Below are 20,275 nucleotides of genomic sequence, written 5' to 3'. Positions count from 1 at the left end.
CGCCTTCTGAGATGGCCCACACTCTGTCTGTGTAGTGTGTTTAAGAAAAGGGCTTTCCTGGTGGCTCAGATAGTAAAGAATCCGCCTGCCATGCAGGAGACCCAGGTTCGATCCCTGGGTTGGGAAGATCCCCTGGAGGAGGAAATGGCAACCCACTCCAGTATTCTTGCCTGGAGAATCCCATGGACAAAAGAGCCTGGAGGGCTACAGTCCATGGGGTCACAAACAGTCTGACACGACTGAGCAACTAACTCTTTCTGAAGGATAAAGGGACCAGGAAGAGGTTAGGGGAAGGACTAACATGTTCATGGATATGGAAGGGAAAGAAGACAGGCACAAGGAGGAGAAGGGCCCTAGGGCAGCATCTGCCTTGCATTCCTGGAGGGGAGCAGAGCAGAAGAGGAAAGAGAAGCAGTAGCCAGCCCACTCACTTGCAGGGCATGGCCTCCAGGAATTTTGAACAAGAAGATCTGGGTCCTAATTCCCCTTCTGCAATAGATGTGTGACCTTTGAAAGTCATTTAAGTTGCACCTTGGCTTCAATCCCTATAAAGTGGGAACTAGTGATTTCAGCTCTGCCTCCTTCACAGAGGAAGCAAGGATCAAATAAGATGCTGGATGTAAATGCCAGGTGGATGGGTGCCGTCCATATCATTCCTGGCCAGGGAGTCGGCCAGGGAGTCAGCCAGGGAGTCAGCCGGGGAGCTGGGGTCAGAAGGTAAGTGTCCCTCCCACCACTGAAAGGCAGCAGGTGTGCTGGGACGCGCTAGAATTCATCCATAACACTTTCCACCTCTTGAGTTCCTGTACCCAGTGACTTGGAGTGGGGTCAACCCTGAGCAGCTTGGCTTCTGGTCTGGGCTCCAGCACCAGTCACCTGGGAGGCTGTGGGCAAGTCCCTCCCTTCACTGGGCCTTAGCTTCACCGTGAGCAGAATGAGGACTTTGAACAGAATGTCCTCTGAGGCACAGCAGGGAAGCCTGCTTCTAATCCGGAACAGAGAATCCTGCTAAACCCTGGGGGGAGGGGGGGTGGTGCGGCGAACTCAACTGGAGTTTGATTTTAGCTTTTGCTTCTTTAGCAAGAAATTCTCTGCTGCACATGGAGCGAGGGAAAGCATGTTCACTTCCAGTTCAGAGGGGTGGGTGGCCTTTCTGTTCTAAGAACGGGGTCTTTTCTGGCCTGGAGAGCCATCAACAGGTCTCTTCCGGTGACTTAAGTACAGGGTCCTTTCTGTCTGGCTCTCAAATCCTATCATGGAAGGAAACCTGGAGGATGCAGAATGAGTCTAAAAAAGCAGCTAGCAGGACAGTGAGGAGGAAATGGCAGAAAGGGCCTTGGTCATGGGTTTAGACCGTGGGTCCTGTGGGCTGGAAAAAAAAAAAAAGCACAGCCTAAAAGCTGAGAATTTTGTTTTATTTGGTAGACTTGCTGAGGAGGTAAGCCTGGGAAGCAGCCTCTCAGATAGCTCTGAGGGACTTCTCTGAAGAGGGAAGGGAGGAGCCAGGATATACAGGACTTTTTGGAAAAAAAAAAAAACAAACAGGTAGTCAGAACATTAAAAGATTACTGTTAATTAAAGAAAAATCAGACATCTCAAGTTAATGAATTTAGCTCTTTTCTATGTATGAAAAAAGTGAAAATCATTCTGTCACGTCCAACTCTTTTCTACCCTATGGACTGTAGCCCACCAGGCTCCTCTGTCCTTGGGATTCTCCAGGCAAGAAAACTGGAGTGGGTTGCCATTCCCTGCTCCAAGGGATCTTCCCAACCCAGGGATTGAACCTGGGTCTTCTGCATTGCTGGCAGATTTTTTACCATCTGAGCCATCAGGGAAGCCCTTTCTATGTATGAAGAGATCCAAGAGTCTGCGCTCAATGAAATCATTCCTTTGATTGATTGATTGATTTTATTTATTTTTGGCTACAATGGGTCTTTTTTTTTTTTTTTTCTATGTATTTATTTGGCTGCATCAGGTCTTAGGATCTTTAGTTTTGACACATGGGATCTAGTTCTCTGGCCAGGCATCAAACCCCCAGCATTGGCAGTGTAGTCTTATAGACACTAGACCAGCAGGGAAGTCCCTGCAATGGGTCTTCATTGCTGCATGTGGGGGGTTTTTCTCTAGTTGTGGTGAGCAGGAGGCACAGTCAATCCCTGGTTGGGGAACCAAGATCCTGAATACCATGCCGCCAAAAAAATAATAAGTAAGATAAATTAAAAAAAAAAAATCAAAGTACCACAAACCGGAACAAAAGGGGATGCCTCTGCATACAAGTGACTAGGATCCACACTGGCCCCTGGCCTCAAGCAGAGAGGCTCCACCATCACTTTCAGAAGCATTTTTCCACCTTGGCACCATCGGCATTTTGGACATTTGGTGTAGGATAAGTCTCTGTTGCAGCAGCTGCCTCACGCATTGCAGGGTTTTAGCAGCATCCCTGGCCTCTCCACCCACTAGAAGCCAATAAGAAGTCTCTAGCTATGATACCAAAAATATCTCCAGACATTGCTAAATCTCCCCTAGGAGGCAACATCTCACCCGGTTAAGAACCACTGCCTAAAAGGTTTAGAGAAAACAGTGTCCGGAAAAGATACAGGCTATACTTCTGACCGTGAGAAAGGCCAGGTTTTCTCTCCCATCACCTCCCCAGCCCTACCTTCGCTAAGAGCAACAAATACAATGAAATTTTTTTTTTCTTTTGGCTGTGTTGGGTCTTTGTTGGGACGCACACAGACTTCTCTACTTTCAGTGCACACGCTTAGTTTCCCCGTGGCATGTGGGATCTTAGTTCCTCGACCAGGGACCAAATCTGAATCCCTTGCATTGCACGGTGAATTCTTAACCACTGGACAACCAGGGAAGTTCCTATAATGAATTTCAGAAGGTAAAGAATCTGCCTGCAATGCAGGAGACCCAGGTTCGATCCCTGGGTCAGGAGGATCCCCTGGAGAAGGAAATGACTATCCATTCCAGTATTCTTGCTTAGAGAATCCCATGGACAGAGGAGCTTGGTGGCCTATAGACCAAGGGGTCACAAAGAGTCAGACACGATTGAGCAACTTACACTTTGGATGGATTAACCCCCAAATGATTCTTGGGGCTTCATGGGTAGCCCTAGTAGTAAAGAACCCACCTGCCAATGCAGGAGACGTAAGAGATGCAGGTTCAATCCCTGGGTCGGGAAGATCCCCTAGAGGAGGCCACAGCAACCCACTTCAGTATTCTAGCCTGGAGAATCCCCACGGACAGAGAAGCCAGGCGGGCTGCAGTCTGTGGGGTCGCAACGAGTAGGACACAAGTATGCAACTAAAGAGGGCACAGCAAGGTCTGATTAAAAGCATGCTCATCCTTGGTACCAGCACTCACTGCACAGAAGTTTGGAGCTTGTGATGGGATCAACTGGTAGAATCCATGAGCCTCAGATGCCAGATGTGTTAGAATCTTATCACTGGGCCAGAAAGGGCAGGAGGGCAATTGAAGGCTTGAGGGAAGGGACTCAGAGGTAGAGTGAGCCCCACCACCACCCCGGGCCCAAATCACAGAATGCAATTTGAGTCCAATCGAGCTCCTATTGATGTCCATGGATCCAGTGAATACACTCACCCAGCAGGAGTCCTCGCTGATTGCAGAGGTCCATCTGGATTTAAGCAGAACCCTAGGCAGTGCTTGGAGGTGCAGAAAACAGTCTTGGCTTCTAGAAGAGGTGGCAAAAGTTAGCCAGAGTGACAGTGCTCCAATCAACAATACTGGGACTCAGACAGGCTCCATCCCAGGGGCAGACTGCTTGACCAGTCATGATCAGCAGAGCTCGGAGCAAGGCCAGAGCTCATGGGCACCTGGGGACACCAGGGACTCACCCAAGACACACATGCTGGCAGTGGAGGAGCCACTAAAGCCTCCCATTGCCGTTGATTCAGCTGTTAGACCCTGTTGGAAGGAAAGGAGCCTGGCTTAGGGAAGCTTCTCTTATACACCTGAGAGCCACACCATCCGTCTCCACACTGCCGTCTTAGGGATCTCCTGGTTGATAAATTGCCCATCTGCCTCAAATGCAGAAATCACAGTAAAGTCCTCTGTTGTCACTACATCAAGCTTGACATTTATGGGGTCCAAGGAAAGCCTCCAGCCAGGAAGATTGCAGGATGCGCATGACACAGGGTGGAGGGGGAGAAGGGGTGGCAGAAAGAGCTGGACTTTGGACTCTGCCTACCCTGTGACCCATCCCAGCTCAGCTGTGTACTGGCTGTTTTGCCAAAGGCAAGGAACTTATTCTCTCTGAGACTCAAGGTTCTCCTGTCTAAAATGGAAGGAACAGGAGGTGCCGACATCAAAGGACTTTAGGATTAAATGAAATGACATACACAAGGCTTTGGCTCGGTGCCCAACACACGAAAAGTCCTCCACAAATGCGCTTTCTTCTATGACAGCCCCATGACATTCCAGGAGTGGCCCCCACCATGAAAGCCATCACACTGACACAGGGCACGGGGCTCGGGCTGCAGGACTCGAGAGAGTGCCCACCCCAGGTGTCTGCATCAGCTTCCAAATCAGCGCCCCCAGCACTCGGCTTACAGCTGCAGGGACTCAGAGAGCAGAGGAAGGACCATTGTAAGAGGATCCACTGTTCATTCATTCACATCACTTGGCATGCGCAGGCCTTCAGTTTCACTTGTTGGGAGCCACGAGTTGTGCATGTGAGAAGTTTGTGCAGTACATCCAGTCGAACTTAGCAGCAGTATGGCAGCAGCTAGGCTCAGGGCTCCACAAGGACCAGTGAGCCTGCCCGCCCCAGTTCTGCCCACCACCACTGGGCACAACCATTGAGGGCCAGAGTGCTTAATCCAGACTACCAGGCTGGTGCCCCTGTTACCAGAAGCAAAGTCAGAGACTTGCAATGTTAGCCCCTCTGGAAGAAGCCATGGGGCACCGCCTGGAAAGGAAACGAGTCTAGTTTTGCATTAGAACAGCCCAACACCACCTTTATGGCAGAAAGTGAAGAGGAACTAAAGAGCCTCTTGATGAAAGTGAAAGAGGAGAATGAAAAGGCTAGCTTAAAACTCAACACTCAAAAAACGAAGATCACAGCATCCAGTGCCATCACTTCATGGCAAATAGATGGGGAAACAATGGAATCAGTGACAGACTTTATTTTCTTGGGCTCCAAAAATCACTGCAGATGGTGACTGCAGCCATGAGATTAAAAGACACTTGCTCCTTGGAAGAACAGCTATGACCAACCTAGACAGCATATTAAAAAGCAGAGACATTACTTTGCCAACAAAGGTCTGTCTAGTCAAAGCTATGGTTTTTCCAGTTGTCCGTGTATGGATGTGAGAGTTGGACTATAAAGAAAATTGAGTGCTGAAGAAGTTGGAGAAGACTCTTGAGAGTCCCTTGGATGGCAAGAAGTTCAAACCAGTCAATCCTAAAGGAAATCAGCCCTGAATATTCATTGGAAGGACCGATGCTGAAGCTGAAACTCCAATATTTTGGCCACCTGATGGGAAGAACTGACTCACTGGAAAAGACCCTGATGCTGGGAAAGATTGAAAGCAGGAGAAGGGGATGGCAGAGGATGAGATGGTTGGATAGCATCACCAACTCAATGGACATGAGTTTGAGTAAGCTCTGGGAGTTGGTGATGGACAGGGAACCCTGGCATACTGCAGTCCATGGGGTTGCAATAGCCTCAGAGAGATGGGGTTTTTTCTAGTTATTTATTTTTAATTGCATTACAATATTGTGTTGGCTTCTGCCATACATCAGCATGAATCAGCCATAGGTATACATATGTTCCCTCCATCTTGAACCTCCCTCCCACCTTCCACCCCATCCCACCCCTCTAGGTTGTCACAGAGTTAACTCCCTGTGCCATACAGCAAATTCCCACTGTCTATCTATTTTGCATATGGTAATGTATACATTTCCATGTTACTTTCTCCATTCGTCCCACCCTCTCCTTCCCCAGCTGTGTCCACAAGTCTGTTCTCTGTGTCTGCATCTCCACTGCTGCCCTGCAAATAGGTTAATCTGTACCATCTTTCTAGAGCCCATATATATGTGTTAATGTATGATAGTTGTTTTCCTCTTTCTGACTTACTTCACTCTGTATAATAGGCTCTAGATTCATCCACCTCATTAGACCTGACTCAAATGCATTTCTTTTTATGACTGAGTAATATTCCATTGTTTGTGTGTGTGTGTGTGTGTGTACCACAGCTTCTTTATTCATTCACCTGCTGATGGACATCTAGGTTGCTTCCATGTCCTAGCTATTGTAGGTGCTGCAATGAATATTGGGTGAATATACATGTGTCTTTTTTTATTATGGTTTTCTCAGGGTATATGCCGAGGAGTGGGACTGTTGCATATGGTAGTTTTATTCCTAGTTTTTTTAAGGAATCTCCATACTGTGGCTGTACCAATTTACATTTCCATGCGTCTTTTTGAAGAAAATCAGCGCCAAGTTACTTTGTACTAGGCATCCATTGCTTTCTTTCCTCACCTCCTTCTAGCCAACATCACACTTTATTGGTGAATATCTGTGTCCACACTCAACTGTAAGCTCCATGAGAGCAGAGGCCATGGCCAGTTTGTTCTCTGCCATGTCCCCAGCACCCACTCCCTGTCTGATGGATGAATAATTAAAGATCTTGAGAATACAGACTGTTAAAGGGTCTTCGAAAAGACAAAGCTTGGGATGTCATTAAATTGGGTGATTTGGGGCTTCCCTGGTGCTCCAATGGTTAAGAATCTGCCCACCGATGCAAGGGACACAGGTTCAATCCTTGGTCGGGAAAGATCCCACATGCCATGTGCCACAACTACTGAAGCCCATGCACCTAGAGCCTGTGCTCCGCAACAAGAGAATACACTGCAGTAAGAAGCCCACACATCACTGTTAGAGAGTAGCCACTCCTCGCCGCAACCAGAGAAAGCCATGAGCCACAGCAAAGACCCAGCACAGCCAAAAATAAATAAATAAATAATTTTAAAAATCGGGTGATCTGGAAACATTTCATGAACTCCGTGGTTATTATTGTCACTGCTAACACCTAATGGTTTGGTGAGACTGTGAAGACCGAGGTGCCTTATGACTCAGCAGGACCCGCACACACCAGCCCAGCAGTGAGTCAGCTCCACCCTCTTGAGGACCTCGTCCAAACCCGTGTGGAGAGGGCATCCACAGAAATGCTGCCAGGGACCCACAAATTCCCTCATCACTCACTGAGGAACATTGGGATGGAGTTAAGAACCCTAAAATGCAAGGCATGCACTGCCCCTAGAACTCCCCAGGCAACAAGAACTCCAGGTGGAGAACCATATTCTGATACTGGCCTGATTTTGAAATCAATAAAAGGTGAACCCACAAAAGGTGTTCACAGGATCCCACACCTTCTGCACACATCAGGCGTCCTAGGTGAAGAGGAGAGGAGTGCGACATTGGCCCTCAGTGCTTAGACACCACACAGTCTGCAAAGGCCACTGCTTGCCTCCCGCCACCAGGCAGCGACCTCACTATCCACGATCTGCTCATTTTCAAAACTAAAGAACAGCTTCCAGCCTTCCTGAGGCAAACACATCTCTAGGATGTTTTCCTTCCTTAAAAAACAACAGTCACAAAACCAGTGTAACTCCTATAATTAAGAAGATGTCCATGGTATTGGACTCACCATCTTGGGGACGCTTCCAGGAATGTCAATTAATTATGGAGCTCTAAGTCCACATGGGATATTATAATAAACAGAATTCACCATTTCTGACCAGCAATGCTCCACCTAACCCCACCCGGGGTTGTGCTCAGCCATGAGATGCCAGCAGGAACTGATAAGCCAATTGCTTTTGACTGGCGAGCAACATCATCTGGGCACAAATTGATAAAGAAGCCCTAGAGATTATCACAAAAGTCAAGAAGCCTTAAAACTAAATCTCTGTCCTTGCAATTATAAACCTTTTCTGCAAATCTTTCCCAAGGACGGGCCTTCCTTCTTAATTATGCTACAATGTATGCGTCCCTGCAATGAGAAGATCTGCTCAGCATTTATGACTATATGCTTATCTTTCAGCCTGAAGATGTATTTTCACATGTGGATGTGCTGAACTGTCTACTCGGCCACGTTCCAGAAAACTGCCCCTGAAAACACCCCAGGAAGGGGAGGGACGACCGCAGAAATGGACATGTAGATGAGGCATGGTGAGGAGTACAGTCAAGGCACAAGTGCTTCAGAGAGAAATGATGAAAAAGAACCCATTCCCCTAAAGGAGGAAAGCCCCTCCCCCAGTTTGAGCAGCAGAACAGACTGGGGGGACATTTAGTACAGGAGCAGATTTGAAGAACTGAGACCGAGAAATGTAATACACGCTCCTGTTTTTATGATACTTACAAGCTGATGAGGGAAGGGCAATGCCCAAGGTGTCATGAGTGGTAAAGAACCCTCTTGCCAGTGCCAGAGATGGAAGAGATGAGAGTTTGATCCCTGGGTGAGGAAGATCCCCTGAAGAAGGAAATGGCAACCCACTCCAGTAGTCTTGCCAGGAGAATTCCATGAAAAGAGGAGCCTGGCAGGCTACAGTCCATAGGGTCACAAGGAGTCAGATAAAACTGAAGTGTCTTAGCACGCAATATCCAAGAAATTTACAAGTTAAATATCCAAATGAGCCATGCAGAGCCTGTGCTTTAGGAACTCACAAGAGAGTTGACTAGGAGCTTTGGTAGCAGCAGGGAACCTTACACAGAGTGGAGTTTGGACAGCAGACGACTGGTGTCTCTTAAAGGATTTTTCCAGTGGACTGTGAAGTGGGGTGATATTAAGGCTCAGAGGAGGCTGGAAAATGACCCCCAGAGCCCTCCAGGGCAATGGGGAAAGGACAGGCACAGGGCTGGGCAGAGACTGGAAGAAACCAGCGAGGCATACTGAATGAAGGACTATGAATGCAAACTCCACCGCCAGGGTGACTTTACGACCTGGTTTGCCTGGTCAGTCCAAGTTTACTTCCACTGTCCCACTGTGATTATTAATGGTGCTCCCTTACACCCTCAAAAGTCTCCCAAATTAAATGAAAAATTATATGGTCACCCTCGGGGGAAGGATCTTTGGGCAGTAACCTACTACTGATAGCCCAGGTGGTTAAGAATCTGCTAGCAATGCAGGAGACACAAGTCCAGTTCATGGTCAGGGAAGATTCCACATAGGGTGGGGCAACTAAGCCCGTGCGCCACAACTTCTGAGCCTGTCCTTTGGAGCCTAGAGCAGCAACAAGAGAAGCCACCGCAAAGAGAAGCCCATGTACCGCAACTACAGAGGCGTGCCCGCTCGCTGCAACTAGAGAAAAGCCTGTGTAGCTTTTCTGTAATTCTCCCCTCCACTAGGCCTCTAATATACCCACTAACAGGGACTCTGAGATCATGCAGCTACAACCCCACCCTGAGGGAGCTTTTCCAGCCCAGACACATGCATGTCCTCATTCCCACCAGAAGCCTCCCCATCCCACAGAACCCAGACCCTTTCTTTCTCCTATCGCCGTCCCCTAGAAATCCTTGGCTTCCCCCAGCAAAGGAAAGGGTTAATTTAAATTGAAAAGATAAAAAGTTGTGATCAGAACAAGAGACTCCAGGAGCAACTGAAAAGATATCCCACGGACTGGGAATAGATGGTGGCCACATGTGCATTCAAGAATGAATTTGTAACCCGTGGCTGATTCATGTTGACGTTTGGTAGAAGCCAAAGCAATACTGTGCAGTAAGTATCCTTCCATTAAAAATAAATAAATTTTTAAAAAAGAAAAAAAAATAAGCAGGTGACAATAATAATAATAAAGAATGAATTTGTAGTCACAAAATATAAAAAAATCCCTGGGATTTTGCCAGTGGTCCAGTGTCTAAGATGCCATGCTCCCAACACATGGAGCCCAAGTTCAATCCCTAGTCAGGAAACTAGATCCTACATGCCACAACTAAACCCAGGGCAGCTGAATAAAATTTTTTTTTTGGCTGTGTTAGGTCTTCATTGCTTTGCAGGCTTTTCTCTAGTTGTGGCAAGCGGGTGCTACTCTCTAGTTGCGGTGTGTAGGCTCTCTTGTTGCAGTCCCCAGGCTCCAGAAGACAAGCTCAGAAGTTGTGGCACGTGGGCTCAGTTGCCACCCTCCATGTGGAATCTTCCCTGATTATGAACCAAACCCATGTCTCCTGCACTGCAAGCAGATTCTTTATCACCTGAGCTAACCAGGAAAGCCCTACTTGGACAAGTTTCCTCTCCCCTTGATGGTGGCAGAGGAGAAGACAGTTTCATCCACCAGATTGACAGAGATTAAAAATGTTTGATACAACCCAATATAACAGGTATGACTTTGTTCTGCAACACTCTGGTGCCAGAAATGTCACATTACTCATTTGTCTAAATCCAGCTAAACATGACGACAAGCCCCCACTCTCCAAAATCGGCCAAAAAAAAAAAAAATCAATCTTAGTCATGATTTGGAGGCCCCTCTCCCTCGTGAAGATCATACTAACTAAAGGCCTGGGGGATGGGGGTTATACATTCAAACAAGAGGGGCCAGAGGTACTGGACTTCAGCCTGTCATGGGCATCACTAAGACACCCATTGTCCCAGCCAACATATTTCTTCAAAGGCACCAGCTCCACGCCCTCCATGCCAGACTTAGAGCTCCCAAGATCACATCACTTAGCTCTGTCTCCTGGAATCTAGAAGCTACCCTATCAGAGGTCCAGCAGCCTGCCAAGTCCTTCTGTAAGTCCAGCACAGGTCCCTGGGATGCGTGGAGCCCTGCCACCCCAACCCCACTCTGGGTCACCTCCCCAAACCCTATCAATTCCAAAACAGTATGAGACTTGGGGGTGTAAGCCCCTTTAGATGACTACCCTGACATACTGTTGAATTTTGAGGAAGACAGCTACCATAGACTGAATTGTCTTTCCCCACAGTACATATATTGAAACCCTAAACCTCCAGTGGGATTTCTGTGAAAAGAGGGCTTTTAAAGAGGTAATTAGGGTAAATGAGGATACCCAGGTGGTACAGTGGTAAAGAACCTGCCTACCAATGCAGGAGACACAGGAGATATGGGTTCGATCCCTGGTCAGGAAGATCCCCTGGAGGAGGGCATAGCAACCCACTTCAGTATTCTTGCCTGGAGAATCCCATGGACAAAGGAGCCTGGTGGGCTAACATCCATAGGGTCACAAAGAGTCGGACACAACTTAGCAACTGAGGATGTAAGGGTCAGGCCCTGATCCAATGGGACTGCTGTCCTTATAAGAAGAGGAAGAGCCACCAGGAACGTGCACCACAGAGAAAAGGCCATGTGAGGACACGGTGAGAAGGCAGCCACCTACAAGCCGAGGAGAGAGGCCTCAGGAGAAGCCAACCTTGCCAGCACCTGGATCTGGGATTTCCAGCCTCCAGAATTGTGAAAAATAGATTTCTGTTGTCTAAGCTACCCAGTTTGTGGTATTTATGGCAAATCTAGCAGACTAATACAACAGCGAAGCCTGTGCATGTGTGTGTGTGTGCACGTGTGTGTGTGTGTGTGTGAAATAAAAGCAGCAATCCTAGAGTCCAGGCAAGGGACAGTCCTCAGCCTGGGTGGTGGCTTTCATGTCCTGTGGAGGCCTGGCTTTCGATCAGGTCGACCCTTTAGTCTGAGTTAAATGCCCCAGGGAATGGATGAGGGTGCGGGGCAGGATGGAAGCACTGGGCTTTTTATCCATACTGCAGGAGGAAGGTTGGTGTGACCATATTTTTAGCCAATCATCTGGGAAATGTTCCCCGATGATTATTTCTGGGCAATGGGATTATAAAGGGACTGTGTTTTCTGTGTATCCGTGTTTCCTCAATTTTCTAGGTGAACACAAATTGCTTCGGCAATAATTGAAAATAGTAAGTTATGAACTTTGAAAATGTCTACCATTCTTCCGGGCCCACGTCCAAAGCCAAAAGCTCCATGTGCTGCACCCCCACAGCTGAACGCATGAGCCTTTTCTGCCCTGAAAGCCCGTGGGAGTCGGACTTCACTGCTTCCTCCGTCTGGGCTGCAGTTATTTCTGTGCGTGATTTTGCTGACTGCTAGCCACCCACCACCTGCAGCCCCCAAAGAGTGCCCTGCCCGCCTCTGTGGTCACTGCAGAGCTTGGTCTGGTCTGGCCATACTAATCTTAAGCACTTTTTCTTTTTTTTTAATCGGGACATAGCTGCTTTATAGGGCTTCCCAGGTGGTACTAGTGGTAAAGAACCCACCTGCCAATGTAGGTAAATGTAAGAGACTGGATTTGATTCCTGGGTCGAAAGGATCCCCTGAAGGAGGGCACGGCAACACCCTCCAGTATTCTTGCCTGGAGAATCTCATGGACAGAGGAGCCTGGTGGGCTACAGTCCATGGGGTCACAAAGAGTTGGACATAACTGAGCAACTAAACAATGACAACAACAAACTATAAAATACTGGCCTGTCCAATAGGCTGCCCTTTCCCCACCCCAGCCCCCTCCTTACCAAGTTGTCCCCTTGGAACCGGAAGCCTGACAACAGTCACCTGGGACCAGGTAGGCCCCAAAGTTCAGAGGGAACGTCAAGATCCAGTTGACTTTACTCCCACACGTAACTTCTGATTCCATTCTGAGCCAGCCGAGGCCGCAGAGTAATCGAATTAGGCAAATATTATGGGGAAGAAAATGGGCCTGTAAGTAGCTTAAAGTGATGGAAATGACCTGAAGGTGGCCATGCAAATGGTCTGTATAATATCCTGTAATAACCCTGTCCAGGCAGCCCGAGGAGGCAGGCTTCCAATAATGAGGTGTCTGATTAGAATAATGTTCAGTGGGAGAACGTGTGAGTGTCCGCATAAATCAGTCCTGGAGAGCCTCCCCAATTAGCCGGGAAGAAGACAGGCAAGGTGGGTGCCGACACCGCACTGGAAAGGAGGCTGCCGGGCAAGCTGCAGAGATGGGGGAGAAAATGAATCAGCCCCACAACCATCATGACATTTTCTAACACTCCACAGTTTATAAAGCCTTTTCCTGTGCAGTATTGCATCTGGTCCTCACACACCTGTTTTCAAGACTAAATGAGGTCATGGTGTCTTGTGAGATAATTAATGGTCCGTTTGGGTCATGGCCTTCACCATGCCAGCACCCAGCATGATGCCTGGCACACAGTAGTTGCCCAATAAACAGAAGCTGGGGACTTCCCTGGTGGTCCAGTGGCGAGTACTCCACACTCCCAGTGCAGGGGGCCTGGCTTTGACCCCTAATCAGGGAACTAGTGGAGAAGGCGATGGCACCACACTCCAGTACTCTTGCCTGGAGAATCCCATGGACAGAGGAGCCTGGTGGGCTGCAGTCCATGGGGTCGCTAAGAGTCGGACACGACTGAGTGACTTCACTTTCACTTTTCACTTTCATGCATTGGAGAGGGAAATGGCAACCCACTCCAGCGTTCTTGCCTGGAGAATCCCAGGGACGGGGGAGCCTGGTGGGCTGCCGTCTCTGGGGTTGCACAGAGTCAGACACAACTGAAGCGACTTAGCAGCAGCAGCAGCAGCAGCAGGGAACTAGATCCCACAGGCCACAACTAAAGGTCTCACATGCCACAGGGAAGATTGAAGACCCCATGTGCTGCAACTAAGACCTGGCACAGCCAAATAAATAAAGATTAGTATTTATTTTAAAAAATAAACTGAAAAGCTATTAAGGATTCCAGAGCACAGAGGTGACAGTTCTCCAATCTGCTTTTCTCCCTATTTGTTTGGGGGATTCTAGGCTCGCATACATCCTCAGGGAGCTTTCTTTCCCTTTCTCTGCTCACCAAACATTGAGGGGTAGATTAACATTGTCCTCAGCAGATATCCAATTGAGAGATGTTAGTTTCTGTCTTGGCGTTTCCCAGGTGGCGTAGTGGCAAAGACTACGCCAGCCAGTGCAGAAGACGCAAGAGATGCGGGCTCAGCAGATTCCACCCTTAGGTCGGGAAGATCCCCTGGAGGAGGAAATGCCTACCCACTCCAGTACTCTTGCCTGGAGAATCCCATGGACAGAGGAGCCTGGCGGGCTACAGTCCCTATAGTCACAAAGAGTCGGACACGACTGAGCAACTGAGCACGCACACCCAGCTTCTGTCTTAATCGTCCCATCTCCACCCTGGCCTACAAGAAACTAGGCAGGATGCTTCAACAGGCCCCACGAGGCACCTCACTCCATTCAGCAACTGGCATAGTCTGCAGTGTGGCATTCATTCATTTATATATACTCATATATGATTATTGGGGATCCAATACAGGCCGGGGCCAGGCACCAGGAGGAAGAGAAGAAAATGGAGCAAACCAGCAGCTGTGGGAGCCCAGGCCTGGCAGAGGACATCCAGCCTGTGGCCATGCCCCTTTCAGGGATACCAGAGGCAAGGGACCGCAGCAGGGGACAGTCAGGGAGCAGGACCAGGCCACATAGCCTCAGGGGAGAAGCACTCTGAGAACCCTCAGACCTGTGGGCAGCTGTAAGCTTACCAAGGTTTCCACGCTCACTCCACTGTAGGCCCCACAACTCACTTCTGACAAACAAATCCTTTCTCCCTGTCCCACAGAGGAAGACACTGAGGCCCAAAGAAATTAAGCCACCTTGCTGAAGATACAGCAAATAAGCAAAAACTTAGCTTTGACCCAGGGTTTCTAAACCTGATCTTTTCCATGTGAACAACTGTATGCATTCATGGAACACAGGGGCGCACCCATCGCCTCACTTTGTAGGTCTGTGTGTGATCACTCACGCTTAAATGAGTGCTTGGCGTCCACAAATGCAAACCCATACGTGGACACAGCTCCACGTGCATGTGAACACCAAGCAACCCCCCAGCATGGACCTGACCTCTTGGGCTCTGACCTTTTGATGTCAAAGTGTAGAAATTTGGGAGAAGTGGTTAAAGGGCCGAAACAGAGGTCCAGGAACTACATCCTCTGGGTCCTGAAGTGCTGGGCTGCATATGAGGCTTCTGGGGAAGTCTAGACCAAGATGGGCAAAACCTGACCTTGTTGTAATCATTCAAAGCTCAAACAAATTTGAACATTCCTTATAAATAATCCATCATGCATGAATTTGCTACCTGCTTCAATGGGTGAATGGATGGATGAATGAATGAATGAGTGTTGCCTCAAGCTTTAGTCGGCTCAGACTACTACAGCAGACCTCAGAGATATTGCAGGTTTAGTTTCCGACAATGACAATAAAGTGAGTATCACAATGAAGCAAGTTACATGAATTTGTTTATTTCCCAATGGATTGAAAAGTTGTGTTTACACTACAGTATAGTCTACTAAGTGTGTGATAGCATTTTCTCTCTCTCTCCCTTCTCTCTCTCTCTCCTTCTCTCTCTCTCTCCCTTCTTTCTCTCTCTCTCTCTATATATATACACACATCTTGATTTTTAAAATATTTTAAGGATTTCACTGGCGGTCCAGTGGTTAAGACTCCGAGCTTCCACTGCATGGGGGCTGGGTTTGATCCCTGGTCAGGGAATTAAGATCCCACATGACACTCAGCCAAAAAAAATTTTTTTATTGCTACAAAACACAAACCCATCACATGAGCTTTTAGTGTGTCATAATCTTTTTGCTGGTGAAAGGTCTTGCCTTGATATTGATGACAGCTGACTGACCACAGTGGTGGTCGCTGAAGGCTGCAGTGGTCATGGCAATTCTTTAAATAAGACAAAAATAAAGTTTTGCAACATCAATTGACACTACACTTGTACACTTAGAGGCCATTGTAGGGTTATTAATTGGCCTAATTTTTCAATATTTCTGTGTCTCAGGGAAAAGGGAGGCTTGAGGGAAAGGAGAGAGATGGGGAAGGGCCAGTCAGTGGAGCAGCCAGAACACACACAACATTCATTAAGTTCACAATCTTATATGCATGTGGTTTGATGCCCCAAAATGATTACAACAGTAACAACAAAGATCACTGATCACAGATCACCATAAAAATATAATAATAATGAAAATATTTGAAATATTTTGAGAATTATCAAAATGTAATACAGACATGAAGTGAGCAAATGCTGAGGAAAAAGTGGCACTGATGCAGAGTTGCCACAAACCTTCTCCTAGTCAAAAAATTCAATATCTGTAATAAGCACAATTAAACAAGATATGCACTTATAACAAAATACCTTAGGCGGCTTAAGCAATGGACACTCATTGTCCCATAGTTCTGGAGGCTAGACGTTAGAGATTAAGGTGTCAGCAGAGCTGGTTTTTGTGAGTCTTCTTCCTGGCTTGCAGACAGTGTCCTTGTTTGGCCTCTCCTATGTTCTCACGTGGTTCAGCAGGTAAAGAATCCGCCTGCAATACAGGAGCTGCTGCTGCTGCTGCTGCTGCTAAGTCGCTTCAGTTGTGTCCGACTCTGTGCGACCCCATAGACGGCAGTCCACCAGGCTCCCCTGTCCCTGGGATTCTCCAGGCAAGAGTACTGGAATGGGTTGCCATTTCCTTCTCCAATGTATGAAAGTGAAAGTGAAGTCACTCAGTCGTGTCCGACGCTTAGCGACCTCATGGACTGCAGCCCACCAGGCTCTTCCGTCCATGGGATTTGCCAGGCAAGAGTACTGGAGTGGAGTGCCATTGCCTTCTCTCGCAATAAAGGAGATACAAATTTAATTGCTGGATCGGGAAGATCCCTTGGAAGAGGAAATGGCAATCCACTCCAGTATTCTTGCCTGAAAAACCCCAGGGACAGAGGAGCCTGGTGGGTTAAAATCCAAAGTGTGGCAAAGAGTCGGACATGACTGAGCATGCATGGAGAGAGAAAGAGAAATAGGGGGAGGGATAGGCAGGGAAATCTGGTGTCTCTTCCTCTTCTTTTTTTATTTTTTAATTTTTCTTCCTCTTCCTATAAGGATACCAGTTCTGTTGAATCAAGGCCCCACTCTTAATATCTCATTTAATAATTCCCAGGTGGTAAAGTGGTTAAGAATTCACCTGCCAATTCAGGGGATGCGGGTTCGATCTCTGAGTCAAGAAGATCCCCTGGAGGAAGAAATGGCAACCTTCTCCAGTATTCTTGCCTGGAGAATCCGATGGACAGAAGAGCCTGGCGGGCTACAGTCCATGAGATTACAAAGAGTTGGACATGACTGAGCACGCACATGCACTCATGTACCTCCTTAAAAGCCTTCAGTCAGTTCAGTCAGTTCAGTCGCTCAGTTGTGTCCTACTCTTTGCGACCCCATGAATCTCAGCACACCAGGCCTTCCTGTCCATGACCAACTCCTGGAGTTTACTCAAACTCATATCCATCCAGTCAGTGATGCCATCCAGCCATCTCGTCCTCTGTCGTCCCCTTCTCCTCCTGCCCTCAACCCCTCCCAGCATCAGAGTCTTTTCCAATGAGTCAACTCTTTGCATGAGGTGGCCGAAGTACTGGAGTTTCAGCTTTAGTATCAGTCCTTCCAATGAACACCCAGGATTGATCTCCTTTAGAATGGACTGGTTGTATCTCCTTGCAGTCCAAGAGACTCTCAAGAGTCTTCTCCAACACCACAGTTCAAAAGCATCAATTCTTTGGCACTCAGCTTTCTTCAGTCCAACTCTCACATCCATACATGACTATTGGAAAAACCATAGCCTTGACTAGATGGACCTTTGTTGGCAAAGTAATGTCTCTGCTTTTTAATATGCTGTCTAGGTTGGCCATAACTTTCTTTCCAAGGAGTAAGCATCTTTTAATTTCATGGCTGCAGTCACCATCTGCAGTGATTTTGGAGCCCCCAAAAAATAAAGTCTGACACTGTTTCCACTGTTTCCCCATCTATCTGCCATGAAGTGATGGGACCAGATGCCATGATCTTAATTTTCTGAATGTTGAGCTTTAAGCCCACTTTTTCACTCTCTTCTTTCACTTTCATCAAGAGGCTTTTTAGTTCCTCTTCACTTTCTCCAATAGGGTGGTGTCATCTGCATATCTGAGGTTATTGATATTTTTCCCGGCAATCTGGATTCCAGCTTGTGCTTCTTCCAACCCAGAGTTTCTCATAAGCAGGCTGACAATATACAGCCTTGACGTACTCCTTTTCCTATTTGGAACCAATCTGTTGTTCCATGTCCAGTTCTAACTGTTGCTTCCTGACCTGAATATAGGTTTCTCAAGAGCCAGGTCAGGTGGTCTGGTATTCCCATCTCTTTCAGAATTTTCCACAGTTTATTGTGATCCACACAGTCAAAGGCTTTGGCATAGTCAATAAAGCAGAAATAGATGTTTTTCTGGAACTCTCTTACCTCTACATAAAATCACATTGATGGTTAGAGCTTCAATATAAATTTGGGGGAGACATAGTTGGTCCAGAACACCTCCATACAATGAGCCAGAAGCAAGCTCTGGGGTAGAGCACAGAAACATAGAAAGACCTCCCCATGACTTTCACCCCAGGAGCACCCCTGCAGGGCCTGGTGGTTGCTCGTCTTGGACACAGCTTCCTTCTGCAGGCCTGGGGCATGTGCTCCTGGAGCAGAAAAACTGTCAGAAAACAGGAAAGCTAACATGCAGACTCTTTCCTCATATGCAGAGCCTTTCCCCTTAGCCCTTCCCCAGTTCTGTAGGTGGGGCTGAGAGTATGCATAGTCCAGGAGCAGCAGCAAGTAACACAGCCTTCGGAGAAGTGGGTCTGAGAAGGAGGAGAGATGAATATCCACACCTGAGAATCACCTGAACCAAGGCTGAGCTATCAAGTCTAGCTTGCACAGCTGGAAGGGAGCCTAGAGACAAGCCTACTCAAAGCCCTCATTTTACAGATGGGAAAACTAAGAAAAAGGATTTGCCCAAGCTACAACTGGGCTCCAGATCATGTGCTAATGGCTTTCATGAACCCAAACCCAAACAGTTTCAGAGTGATATTTCTCATAGCACAGGCTAAGGACCCCCATGGCTGCTTGTTTTAAAGGCAGATTCCTAAACCCCACACTCTTAGAGTCTGTTTCAAAATGTCTGAGATGGACCCAGCATGTTAATCAGCTCCCCAGGTAGAACTGCTGCTGCTGCTGCTAAGTCACTTCAGTCGTGTCCAGCTCTGTTCAACCCCATAGATGGCAGCCCACCAGGCTCCCATCCCTGGGATTCTCCAGGCAAGAATACTGAAATGAGTTGCCATTTCCTTCTCCAGTGCGTGAAAGTGAAAAGTGAAAGTGAAGTCGCTCAGTCGTGTCCGACTCTTCACGACCCCATGGACTGCAGCCCACCAGGCTCCTCCATCCATGGGATTTTCCAGGCAAGAGTACTGGAGTGGGCTGCCATTGCCTTCTCTGGTCCAGGTGGAACTGGTCCCTTCCAAAACTTGAGAATGATGCTCCAGAGAGAGGTCTGTGGTAGTAATACAGAAGCTCCCAGGTGACACAGGGACAGGGAAAGGCAGAATCTAATGGTGACGTGGGAAGGGGGACAGACCCCACCTGTGACCAACACAGAGCTTACAGACAGTTTCACATGGGACAGTGAGGGAGGAGGTGGACCCCACCCATTCATCAAGGTCAGCCAAGTCCACCCTCGTGATGGAAAGAGTATGGGTACCACAGCCAAACTGCCCTTAGATCAGAAATACAGGCACATCCTTTTCTCTGGGGAATTTCAGGATTTGGCTCAGAGAATAGTAATAACCAGCCAAGCATGGAAATCTTGATTCTTAACTTAGAAACTTCATGTACATAGAAGTATTTCCTGTCTGAATCTGAAGGGAGAAGTCACAGCACAGACAACGGAGGGGACAGAGTGGTGTGAGTGCACTTATCAACCGTGTCCTGCACGTGGGAACTGCCCAAACTCTTATTAAAATCTGCAATGTTAGAATATATTTATGTATTTGCATACTGCTTCTTTCAGCCAATCAGAAGTCCCTTCAAATAGCAACCAAGCAGTGCTGGGGTTGCGAGGCCACCTGGTGGTCACAGGAGGAACTGGCTGACTTTTCCTGACTCCCTGACGGTGCGTGACTCGCCTTCCTTTTCTTATTTTTTCTTTTATTACTTCTGTCAATTCACCCCCTCTCAAATCATCTCTGGAGAAGGCAATGGCATCCCACTCCAGTACTCTTGCCTGGAAGATCCCACGAACGGAGGAGCCTGGTGGGCTGCAGTCCATGGGGTCGCTAAGAGTCGGACACGACTGAGTGACTTCACTTTCACTTTTCACTTTCACGCATTGGAGAAGGAAATGGCAACCCACTCCAGTGTTCTTGCCTGGAGAATCCCAGGGACTGGGGAGCCTGGTGGGCTGCCGTCTATGGGG

At 47.8% G+C, this 20,275-nt stretch overlaps 1 protein-coding gene across 6 annotated transcripts in view; it reads right to left on the bottom strand.

Annotated features, from left to right (window-relative positions):
* The window catches only part of GFRA2 (GDNF family receptor alpha 2), a 249,901-nt gene that overhangs the window by 217,643 nt on the left and 11,983 nt on the right, over positions 1–20,275 (bottom strand). Inside the window, exon 2 of one of the 6 annotated variants that reach the window (XM_070375519.1) lies at positions 3,607–3,697. The exons of the other annotated variants lie outside the window; for them this stretch is intronic. The gene's annotated coding sequence lies outside the window, so the exon portion shown is untranslated. The remainder of the gene's footprint in view (positions 1–3,606; positions 3,698–20,275) is intronic. 6 annotated transcript variants of the gene reach the window in all.

The sequence above is a fragment of the Bos mutus genome, chromosome 8 (genome assembly GCF_027580195.1).
Source record: "Bos mutus isolate GX-2022 chromosome 8, NWIPB_WYAK_1.1, whole genome shotgun sequence".
Taxonomy (NCBI): Eukaryota; Metazoa; Chordata; class Mammalia; order Artiodactyla; family Bovidae; genus Bos; species Bos mutus.
This window is presented reverse-complemented; position numbering and strand designations above follow the sequence as displayed.